Below are 12,291 nucleotides of genomic sequence, written 5' to 3' on the forward strand. Positions count from 1 at the left end.
ATGCCACATACAAAATGTATTGCCACAAAAAGACATAGTAAATTCTCCTGAATTTATTAACTTGTTTTCCATCAGTATATAATTGCTCAGAAATGTATCAAAAGCAGAGATTTCTCTTGACCTGGTTATCAAGCGTATACAAGAGTGGGTGAGATTTATTGTGCCCAATAAACACGAGTTTAATTAGATTCATTACTCTTTCTTTTGTCTCTAATAAGATGATTTTCAAAAAAATCTTGAAAGGCCACACATTTAAATTTTCTTCTTATTACTCAAGTAGCCTTAAGATAAAGCCTTAAAATAAAAATACTTCAGTCCTAAAGAGGATAAGTATCATGTTGCATTAGTTCATGTTAAAGGCCCATTATTTACATGGAATCAAAGAACAATGAAATTGAAAGAACTTGGGAAACCAGCCTTCAGTTCCTGGACTGGCCTGAGAGACAGCACCCCTGCCCCGCACCAAGGGTGAGCGCACCCCCTCCCTCACCAGCACCTCCTGCTTGCGTGGGAGTCTGAGGCCTGTGTCTGCAGTCCCAACACAGGTGAGTTCTGCCTGCCACCCTGGGTGCTCCTACTAGCCCCCACCACCAAGCACACCTGGGCTTTAACACATTCCTGTGCGATAACTCATATCACTTCCATGGGCAATAAATTAATACTCCCACAAAAGCATCCTGAAAGCCCCCTAACAACAGGTTGGGAGAACACCCCTCTAGCTCACGTTTCCCAGGTGCTCAGCGTGTGTGAGCACTATGCAGCCCGCCCCGTGTTATCTCCCTGAAGCCTCGCGTGAACCATACAGGGTAAGTACTATCACACTTGCTGCGTCCATGGAAACTGGTGTGGCCACCTGCCTGAAGCCCCAGAGCTTACGAGTGGCGGAGGACAGGAACCCGCATTGCCCTGATTGCGGAGGCTGTGTGTTAAGTGCGGCCCTCTCCACTTCTCTGATGATAAGAGAAAAATCTGCAAAGAACACTATGCATTTGAAAGTTCTGCAGAAAAACCATGGGATGATTTGCTCTTCTGGGTCTTCACAGTTTTTGCTCTCCTCAACAAGTACGGGTGAGACAACCTGACTCATACCTCCCTTGGGGAAACGTCATGGAGTGCATCAGTGCAGGTGATCAAAAAGAAGGCGCTCATGGTGCTGCTGGGCTAGAAACCACCTTTGAGAAGAGCTCACACAAAAAAGGGGAAGGAAACACTTGTGGACAAACCCAACGCCCTGGGGTCAACAGGGCCTATAGGAGGGTCCCAAGGACTCCTTGAGCACTCTGACTCCAGAGCTGGTTTCTCAGACACCTTGGCCATCACCTTCACCTTCACCACCAGACTAGAACCCAGAGAACCAGCCAAAGAGGTGCTTCCTGGCGCCCCCAAAGAACCACAGATAATCACAACAGCAGCGAGGACTGGAGGAGCAGCTTCCTGCTGGGCGCCCAGCCAAACACTCCTCTGCGCTGTGTCACTGAATCTGCAGCAACAGCCCTAAGTTAGGTGGCACTGTTCTCCCAGTTTACAGATCAGCAAACCGACACTCAGAGCAGGGAAGACACTGGCCTGAGGTCATAGAGATCATGTGAGGAAGAACCAGGACTAGAAACCTGGGCTGCCCGGCCCCAGAGCCCGAAGCTGCTTGGCACCTCACTTGAGGGCCTCTGTCACAGCCAGTCACCTTCTGCTGGCCGTCTGCTTGTGTGGGGCTCCTCCACCTACCCTGAGCTCTGCAATGGCAGTGACAGAGCTTCTTCTCCTCCATTTACCCAGCATTCAACAAGGGTTTAGCCCAAAGCAGGAACCCAGCAAGTCTGGTAAAGGAATGCCCACATGAAGGAAGTGAAGCACCTCTCTTATTAAAAGAGTGGCCCCAGAAATGCCCCAGGATGCCCCTCATAGAAGCCAACCCAACCAGCTCTCCACCACTCTGGCCAAAATCTACAGACCACTTACTCAGCAGCCTTGAACCTGCTCCTTTCCAACTCCTCCCCTGGGGAAGGATGAGCAGCCATAATTCTGAGGAAAGGTATGGTGGCTTCAGCAAGCATGAGCAGCTTATCTTTAGAATTGTCCCTTTCTCTGCTTCCCTACCTTGTCCCAGAGCATCTGCAACAAATACTTCTTTCCTTCCCTAACCCTGAGACTTTGTAGGACAAGTATCACCTGCCATCCCCAAGGCCCACAGCTAGCATACGGCGCGGCACACGCCTGTCTCAAATCAGCACTGAAATACTTGGGCAGTGAAGGAAGAGAGTCCAGAAACTGATTTTCACCAGAGAATTGATGGCTTATCAATAAGAGTCTGCCAACATTTGGCAGTGTGACTTGTCTGAGCAGAGGTCCATCAACACTCACCAACAGCCTGCCCTGGGGCCTCAGCAGCAAAGAAAGCAGACCTTCCCTGTGCAGGGAGGAGCCACAGGCATAAAGTAATGCATGCAATAACACAATGCCTGCTCTGATCAGTAATGCATGCAATAACACAATGCCTGCTCTGATCAGTAATGCATGCAATAACACAATGCTTGCTCTGATCAAGGTGTGCACACTCTGATCAAGGGAGCACAGGAAGTGGTCACTTATGCCAAGAATTGAGTAGGTTTTACAAAGGAGGGGAAATGTGAGCTGGGAAGCCATTTCCAAACCACCCTAGGAAACGTCATTACTTCCCACCTCCATGACCCCCATACTGGATTGGGCCCACCCTCCGGTTCTGTAATCAGCGGCTTGTGCACCTGTCTCCCTGCACAGTATGGGAGTACCTAAAGGGCAAGGGCTTTGGGCATTCTCCGTGGCCCGCCCTCAACTGCTCAGTAAATATCTGCTGACAAAGAATAATAAAAGAGCCAACTTTAGATTATTAATAACATAGCAGTTACTATGACCTGCTACTGCTGCAGGCATTTTGCATGCATATTTCCTCTGCACAAAACCCCCAACAGGTAGATTATGTTATCACCATCCATTTTACAGGTAAGAAAACTGAAAAGCAGAAATATTAGGTAAACTGTCCCAAGTCATACAACCAGTAAGTGACAGAGCTGAACTTTGTATCATAGGCTGAATGCAGTATCAGTTTTCTAGTGAACAAATCCCTTTTCCTTCCTCTCTGTCCTTTGCCATGCACCCAGATGCACGGACTGCCCTTTAGTCTATTGTTCGTGCGATCAAAGCCACTTCTTTCCTAGCAGTGAACAAGGGATGTTTCTTGATATTCTTCTAAACAATGACTGCTAACCATTACTGAGCAAACATTGGGGGGCAGCGGGGATACACAATTGTGCTTACAATATCTGTCAAAAACATTTATTAAGGAGGAACTATATGTACCAATTGGAACATTTTCCAGTGTTGGAACAATTTCCAACATTTGGCAGCATAGATCAAGTGAATAGATGAAGGAGCAAGTGAATGTAAAAGAAAGAATACATAATAAACAAGAAAATGGTAAGAGTGGTTGCCTGTAGGGAGAGGGGCTGAAAGAGCCTGAGGCAAGAAAGATACTTTATAACGTGTTCCCCTTTGAACTACTTGCTTAAAAAAAAAATCCACGTTTCCTTTTTTTTTTTTTAACTTCTTAAAAAAAGACAAAAACACCATTTAAAGAAACCATGTTATTTCCAGGCCTTTCCCAAATGCTCACATACATGATTACAACCATGAAAAATCATGCGTTTATGAACAAAAATTAAATGAAATTAATCTGTGGTGAAATAGGACTGTGAAACAACTTTTGTGTTTCATGGGGAAGTTCGTTAATTTCACTAATGTTATTGCAATTTTTTTCTTATGATAAACAAATTTTGAAGGTAGAGATACAATAAACATACTAGCAGCAGGGACAATTTTCCACACCTTCTTCTTGAAGTCCTTCATCTCTCCCGACAGCAAGTACTTAAGGAGTACCTACTACAAGCCATGCATAGTGCAAGACAGATTTTGTTTTTTTTAAAGAACTAAAGAAGTCATTAGTTTCCTTCCTCCAGCCTTTCAGGAAAATATGATAGCAGGCTAATCAGAATGCCAGACCTAGGACCACTCTTAATGTTCACAGTGTAACACCATCCTTACTCCGCTAAGAAAGCAGAGGTCTGGGGAAGGGATGTGTTGAAGGTTATAAAAGAAGTGAAGTCCTCACAATTACCAGTCCTGCTCCCCTTTCCTGCTCCAGGCTGTTTTATTGCCTTGAAAGATGGGTAGGCAGGGAGGGGAGAAACAGCCTCTGACTCTGAGTGCCTAATGTATCAGGCGCTCTCACATACCTTGTTTCACATATTCCTCATAACAACCTCTCAAGGTGGGCATGATTATCCTTGTTTTACAAATAAAGAAACCAAAGCTCTGAGAAGCTAAGGAACTGATGCACAAGGCTTCAAATGTAGACCTGTCTGCCTTCCAAGCCAGAGCTTTTACCCTCCTGAAAAGGAAAATCAATTTTAAAAAGTGGACTGGGGCCGTATCACAGTGTCAGATGCAATATTTTCCATTAACAAAGTTTCTCTCTCAACCCTGGATGTTGTCACTCCAATAATAACACTGAAATTGTCGAGCCCCTCATAACCCAACACACGTTCTAACTCTGGTGTACTACCAAGTTTGGGATTTCTTTTTAACCCACAGAGCATGATGGTTAGACAGAGGGCAGGGGCAGCAATCTCTAAGAGCCATTTACGTAGTTCCTGCCAGGACAGCATGGGACAACTCACACATGCTGCTTCTAAACCCCCGGAGTACCTGCCACACAAGCACGGGCCCCAGTGAGACCCCACCCCTGAGATGCCATCCCCACCATGTTACTGGGTCATCACCATACCAACTAGGTGGTATGCGCAAGGCCAGCACCTTGGTGCTTAGTCCCCAAAAGCCCATGGCTCCTCAAGTAAAGAAATATGTAGGCAGTAGAGAAGCCTCCTCCTGCCTTCTCTTCTGTCCATGCAATTCAGGGAGGGTTGGTCAAATTGCCAGTGAGCAGAGCATTGCACCCCATCACACACATGGGATGGGACACTCTGAATAGGAGGGAGCCCCCGCTTATCTCATTTTCTTCTCTCTGCCCCATAGGAACCTAATGAAATTCTGGCATTCCCCTTTTTGGTGTCCTTATTCTGGAATGTGGTAAAAATCAGAATCTGTACTTGGACAGGCAGGGCGAATTCCATAAGGCTCAAGTCCAAGCTTCAAGCTGCAGCTCAGAGTCCTCACTGGGGTTGGGGTCTAAAGGTTAGGCAACAATGAAATGTTCATCTGCTTTCCATCTGCCATTGCTCTCTGCCACAGTTCCCTCAGAGGCCTCCATCTGAGTCACGATCCGGGACAGGATTTCTTTGAGGACTTCCTGTCACAAACCTCATCCCCAACTCGAACAAGAAATTGGTCTAGTGATTAGAAATACCCTCCTCTTTAGACCCCCCCACCCAGTCCCCAAATCCAATCTGCAAACCGGCACAGAGGAGAGAGACTCCTAACTTTACCCAAGGATTTGCTCACTAAGCATTTTTCCATCCTGTCCTCCCAAGGCCCCTGGGAGGCACACAAGACAGGTACCACCATGCTCATTTCACAAGAAACGATAAAAGGCTCAGAGTGGTGAAAGGCTCTCCCAGGATAAAACAAAGGCAAAAGTTTCTGAACCCTCATTCCTGTTCTTCCCCCTCACCAGGCTGCCAAAATTCTATCTTTTGGAGATTACCACTGTTATACTGTGCAGCAGCATCTGGTACCCGGAGCCAGAAAGCCAGGACCCTTCAAGCTTCACATTAACTACTCTTCAAGCACACATATTTCTCAACAGCTCATCACTGGGTAACAGCCAGCCGCCCCCAACAGAAGCCATACCCCTTCAACAGCAACAGCGAAAAACGGCGCGCCCCACTTAGCGCGCGGCGTGGCATAGGGGAGCTGCCGGCCTAGCAACCAGGGCAGCTGAGACCCAAGTCCTACTCAGTAGAGGCATAGGCAGGCCAGGCGGGCCCTTCCGGCCCAGCGGCAACCCTCGAAGCCCCCAGAATCCTCAGAGAGGCAAAAGCTCTTGCTCCCACCCAAACCCCCTCCCGGACAGCGCAGAAGGCGGCATTCCCTCCTCCCGCGACCCCTCACTCTCTGCCCACTGCTCACCTGGAGCTCGGCTTCCGGACCGGCAGCCACTCGGGGCCCCGCCCCAGCCCCTGCAGGTCTCCCTAGACCCACCCCTTGCACCTGTGGTTTCCTCATGGCCTCACCTCGCAGCCCCACTAGCAGACCTGTGGTCCCACTGGCCCCGCCCCCCACACCTGCAGCCCCCTCGGCCCCTCCCTCCTGCCTCCTCCAGCCCCGCCCCCGGCACCTGCGGCCTTGCCGCCCTCCAGCCCACACTGGCTGTTCTTCGTACCAACCCCCGCCTGGGCTCGGCCCCGCGCTCGGAAACCCGCCCGACACCACCCCCGCCCCCCCGGCCCCGCCTCCCGCCCCGAGGCCCCTCCCCGGCCCAGCGGCCCTCCGGGTCCCGCCCCCCGCACCTGCAGCTCCCTCCGGCCCGGCCCGCCGGGCCCCGCCCCGCCCCGCGGGCCGCTCCTCTCACCGCCCGCTCTCGCTACCGCCGCCGCCGCCGCCGCCGCCGCCGCCGCCGCAGTCCCGGCCGGTCACCTTGACGCGGGCCGCAGTGGCTGCCGCCGCCTCCTCATGGCCCTGGGAGCGGCCCAGGCGGCAGCAGCGCCTTCGCTCGGAGGCCGGGGCCGGGCCGAGGCCGGGCCGGGCGCAGACGGAGCGCGGGCCGACACGGGAGCGGAGCCGGTGCCCAGCCGCAGGAGGAACGGTCCGCTCCTGGGCCTGAGCGGCGGGCCGCACAGCCAATCGGCGCGCGGCACCGGACCAGCCCCCACCCTGCCACCCACAACCAGCTCGTCGCAGAGGAGGAGACACGCAGATCGGCCGGCTGGGTGCGCCAGTGCGCAGCCGCTGCAGCCTCGGTCCTGGCCTCGGCCTCCGCGCCAGCCGCAGGCACCCTCTAGGCCGGCAAGGATGCTCCGCTACCCGCACACCCAACTCGGCGCCCCGCCACGCCCATCCCCTTCCTAGAAATAGTGGTGCATTTCACTCCCCATACATCCTTCCAGGCTCATACAATTTTCCCCCGAGATCTTCTCCTAGGACTTACTGTTTTCAACAAAAAATCGTTTTGTGAGAGACATTACCTTAATTCCATTCTTTACAATTCAGAGGTGGACACAGAATACAGAACGTTAAAGCCAGAAGAAACCTCGAAGAGCCTCGGGTCCAAGCCATTTATTTCACAGCTGGGCGAAATTAGGCCCCACGAGAGGAAGGGACTTGCCTAAGACCACACCAGTGCAAAGCTGGGAAATGAGCCTGTCTCTTGTCTCCCTGCTTTCAGATCCTTTACTCAGTGCCAGGCACGATGAGGTGAGCGGAGAGGTTAAGTCGTTTGATTAAAGTCGCAGAGATAATGAATTGCAGAGACGGCTGAAGCCAGGTCTGTATTCTGTGCAGAAAATCTGCAACCACGGAAAGCCTGTTCTGCCTCCCACGAGAAGGGAGGCCCTCCGTCCTACCTTCCTGTGAATGACTGACTGTTGGACACACAGAGAAGTACAACGTCATTTTTGACAAACTTCAAATGCATTTTGCAGGAACATCAGAGTATGGAAAGAGTTGGTTTCTGTGCCTCCCAAAGCTTATGGAAGAAAAAGAATCAAACAGAAAATATGTAAAGTCTGTGGAAATCAAACCACTTATAAGTCTTCAGGGATCTCTGAGGGAAATCTCTGCTATTTTGCACAAAGGAAAGAAATAATAATCAAAGAAGATACTTAGCCATTTTTACTTAAAGAGTACAAGAGAAAATGTAATGCAATGATTCTGTTCAAAGCCTCTGAGTTCAGAAATGCACAGGGTGGGGTTTGAGTGCAAAAGCTGGGGAGACAGACTGCCTGAGTCCAAACCCCGGCTGTGTCACCAGTGGGCTGTGTATGTATGAGCAAGTTACTTAACATCGCTGTGCCTTGGTTTCTTTACTGAACAATGAGTAGGCTGAAAATAGCATCCTCTTCTAAAAGGCTGTTGAGAGGATTAAATGAGAGGATATATGGAAGAGGTCCTGGCACCTAACAAGAGTTCAATAAACATTAGCAACTGTTATTTCTGCCTGTGTGACTTAGCGCAAGCACAGAAGTTTAGCACAGTACTTGCAATATATGTTTGTTAATTGACATCTAATTATTCTTATTATGATTATGCATAGCTTCTTGATTTTCCTCAGTGAACATAGATTCTTTTGTAATATTTCAAAAAGTTATTATAAACCCAATTTTAAAATGAGAAAACGATCTGAATAGATAGCTCTCCAAAGAAGATATGCCAATGGGCAATAAGCACAGGAAAAGATGCTCAGTATCATTAGCCATCTGGGAAATGCAAATCGAAACCATCATGAGATATAACTTCACACCCATTAGGATGGTTTTAACAAATAAGATGGACACTAACAAGGGCTGGTGAGGAGGTGGAGAAAGTGGAACACTCATAAACTGCTGGTGGGAATGAAAATGGTGCAGCACTTTGGGAAGACAGTCTGGCAGACCATGAGCAGTTAACTTCAGAGTTACCATAAGATCCAGCAATTTCACTCCTAGATCTATACCCAAGAGCAGTGAAAACACTTCCATCCAAAACTTGTATGTAAACATAACAGCGCTGTTCATAATACCCAAAAAGTAGAAAGAACCCAATGTCCATCAACTGATGGATAAATAAAATGTGATATCCATAAATAGACTATTAAAAGAGTAAATGCTGATATACTCTACAAGATAGCTGAACCTTGAAAACATGCTAAGTGAAAGAAGCCAAATCACATGATTCCATTTATATGAAATATCCAGAATAGGCAAATCTACAGAAACAGAATAAGCAAATCTACAGAGACAGAGAATAGATTAGGTATTGCCCAGGACTGAGGAATGGAAGAATGTGGGGTGATGGCTAAGGCATGTGGAGTTTCTTTTTGAGATAATGAGAATGTTCTAAAAGTGATTGTGGTGAGGGTTGGACAACTCTGTGAATACACTGAAAGCCATTGCATGGTATACTTCAAGTAGGAGAATTATATAGTATATGAATTATACCTCAATAAAGTTGTTTTTAGAAGTTATTGTAAGGTCTGATCAATCCTGTCACTCCCATCTCAAACACCGTGTAACAGGCTGGGGAGAGGATCTCAGTTGCACCCGCTACAGTTCAAATTGCCTACTGTCAAAATGTGATACACTCGTCGCGGAGTGAGCCAGCACTCAGCATCTCATGTGTTTGAGTCACTCTCAATGAAGGGAAGGAACTTTTGAACCACAGGAGAAAGGAGGGTTGGAGAAGTCACCAAGGAGCAATCCCCAGGCCAGCTGCTTCTGCAGACTTGTACTTCATGGAGACAAGCTTTCGGACAGATCAAGGAGCTGTTTTCATTAGAGATGCTGACCAATAAGGAGGCTGTGTTGGTTTATACAGACTCTAGAGTAGCCCCCATAGTCGCCATCTTAAGTCCATGGCTTTATGTGGTCCCCTTCCCTGAGTATGGGCAGGACCTAACTTGCTTCTAACCAGTAGAATAAGGCAACCCTTTTAGGATGTTGTGATTATGTTACATAAGATTGTAGCCCATCTTGCTAGAAGACTCCCACTTCCTGGCTTTGAAGACGCAAACTGCCATGTGTGAGCTGCCATATGAAGACCACTCATCACGGAGCTGAGAGCCACCTCCAGCCAACAAACAGCCGCCAGGAAACTGGGACACTCAGCCCAGCAACCTGCAAGGAACAGAATGATGCCAACAATCACATGAGCTCAGAAGCAGATCCTTCCCCTGTCAAGCCTCAGATGAGTCTGCAGCCCCATTAACACCCTGATTACAGCCTTGAGAGACCCTCAAGCAAGAGACACAGCTAAGCTATGCCAGACTCCTGACCCACAGAAATTTTGAGATAATAAATGTGTGTGGTTTTAAGCTGCTAAGTATATGATAAAAGTGTTGTGTAGCAAAATACAACTAATACAGAGAGACACACAACCCACCCGCCCTAGTGCCCAAGAGGCAGCTTCTCGGCAGAAGCTGTCAGTGCTCAGGTGCACTGGAAATCAGTGCTTTTCCAGATCCTGGGAGCTGCTGTCCTTGGGCACATCGGGGAAGAGGATAGGGTACAGCAAAGAGCACCATCACTGATGTACAGATAGCAGCGGCAATGGTGAGGTACCCCCAAGGCAAAACAGCCATTAACATGGGCAGCAGGGAGAGACTGGAAGAACAGAAGTTGAGAAAGAAGTTTTCAATTTGGTCAGTTCTAAGTAAGAATGATGACTTTGCCAATGCCCAACTATGTGGCCTTGGACCAGCTTTGTGTCCAAACCTCACTATGTCTCAGTTTTCTCATTTGCAGGAAGGTAATATCCAGAGCACCTACTTTGTAGGGGTATCCTGAGGAAAGTGAGTTAATCCTCTAGTGACCCTGAGAATGCACCTTGCAGACCTCCAACTACTGGGGGCTTATTTGCCCAAGGGCCCAGCTGCTGCACTATGAAACCCAGCAAAGCGTTTGTTCAGAAGCAATACGACACATGGGCTGCACCCAGGGACAGCACATTGCAGGGATTCTAAGGCAGGTGTGTCTCTGGGTGACAGTGGAACTCCTTTGACAATCACCTTGGGGTCCAGGACTGTCCAACAGCCTTTGTGAATCTCCCTTAGACTGCATGGTAATATAGGATAGAAGCTTCCTCTCTCCTTCCCTTGGGGTCAGACTTGTATCACAGTCTGATGGCTCTCTCAACCCTCTGCCCATTTCCCCTAATAAAGTCCTTGCAGGTTTAATCCTGTATTGGCATCTGATTCTCAGTGAACCCAAACTGGCATAAGAAGTACCAGGAGTGGTCAGGGAAAACAGGTGCTAAAATGCAGATTTAGGATGGGCTTGTCCACTGCCCGGAATGTAAAAAGGATGCCCTCCTCCTGGAACACAGTCTCTGGAACAAGGTGGTGCTGAAATGCTAACGATCTCACTGGTGGGGACCTGCAAAAATATCCCCAGGGAGAAGGATCCCGTGGTAAGTACCGTGAGGCCAGCATTTGGAAAAGATGGGGAGAACAATGCCTACAGAGACAGAGATGGCAGTTGGCTGGTTACAGCTAAGTTTTACTATGGAAGGATAATGAGAGATTGGAGGCTGTCAAGGAGCAGCTAATGGCTGAGTGACTGCCAGAGAGCTCTGGCAGTGACCTACAAAGAGGCCCTCATTGCTGGTAGTAGCGGGACAGACATAGTGAGTGGCCGGCTGAAGAGCTCCAGAGAAGTTTGAAGGCTCAGCCCAAGCAAGTCTGTTGGGTGAAGGTTAGGGCCCTGGTGGGGAAAACCTGGGATCTTAAGACATGGTACCTCTGAATGGATGTTCTTCAGGATGTTGGGCCTTGCAACATGCACCCTGGGCCCTACTGGGCTGGCCAAGCTGGTATATCTTCCTTGGTAAGAACTGGAGATATGACTGAGCTGCCAGGTGAAAATTCCAGTCCTCTATTCATGGTGGGTTCCCCTGGCAACCAGTCCTTCCCATCTTTAGGGAATTTTCAAAAGTCCCCTCATTAATATAAGCTCATTGGTGGCTGAAAGGGGCTTGTTATGAATAGCAAGGCACCCATTTCACTTTTATGGCTCTGAAGATTTCTCAGGAACTGAAGACAAGAAACCAAATATAATAACAAAAGATGCTCCCATTGCTGTTATTGCTTAGGAAATTCTGAGGGGTTTGGGAGCTGCTGTGAGCTAGGAACCATGGACAAAGACCAAATATTATATATGAGATATAAAAATCACAACATTGCAGGAAGATCCTGGTTATTAGAACCTAAAAGTTCAAAAAAGAAGCCCAGTGAAGCTGATCTACAGGATCATGAGAAAAATGAATTGGTTATTGTTTTAAGGCACTAAGTTTGGAGATGTTTTGTTACATAGCAATAGATACCAATACAAATATCTTCACATGCTGTGAGCATTCTGAAAGGTCTATCCAGGTATCCCTTCCCAAAGCCCCCTGTGACCATCTTCCAGACTTTTTCTTGCCGAATCTCTGACCAATCAGCCCAACCATTAGCCGTTACCCATGAATCAATGTACAAATGCACTGCTGGTCAACTCTCAGTCCACACAATGGACAACCAAATGCATCTCCACAGGGAACCTTTCTCACCAGCTTTCAGAGACACTCGTGAACAGGGCTGTGATTTTTCAGCAGTCCGCGTAACCTGCGGCTCTG

General features: G+C 48.5%; 1 protein-coding gene across 20 annotated transcripts in view; it reads right to left on the bottom strand.

The window, feature by feature from the left end:
* Positions 1 to 11,440, bottom strand: part of RALGPS1 (Ral GEF with PH domain and SH3 binding motif 1) — a 270,250-nt gene extending 258,810 nt beyond the window's left edge. For 4 of the 20 annotated variants that reach the window (XM_073224269.1, XM_073224282.1, XM_073224270.1 and 1 more), the window contains exon 1: positions 6,560 to 9,089. The gene's annotated coding sequence lies outside the window, so the exon portion shown is untranslated. Of the gene's footprint in view, positions 1 to 6,117; positions 6,237 to 6,497; positions 9,093 to 11,417 lie in introns of those variants that run through there. The other 16 variants (XM_073224316.1, XM_073224323.1, XM_073224320.1 and 13 more) reach the window with 9 other exon arrangements.
* Positions 11,441 to 12,291: the final 851 nt, after the last annotated feature.

The sequence above is a fragment of the Manis javanica genome, chromosome 2 (genome assembly GCF_040802235.1).
Source record: "Manis javanica isolate MJ-LG chromosome 2, MJ_LKY, whole genome shotgun sequence".
Taxonomy (NCBI): Eukaryota; Metazoa; Chordata; class Mammalia; order Pholidota; family Manidae; genus Manis; species Manis javanica.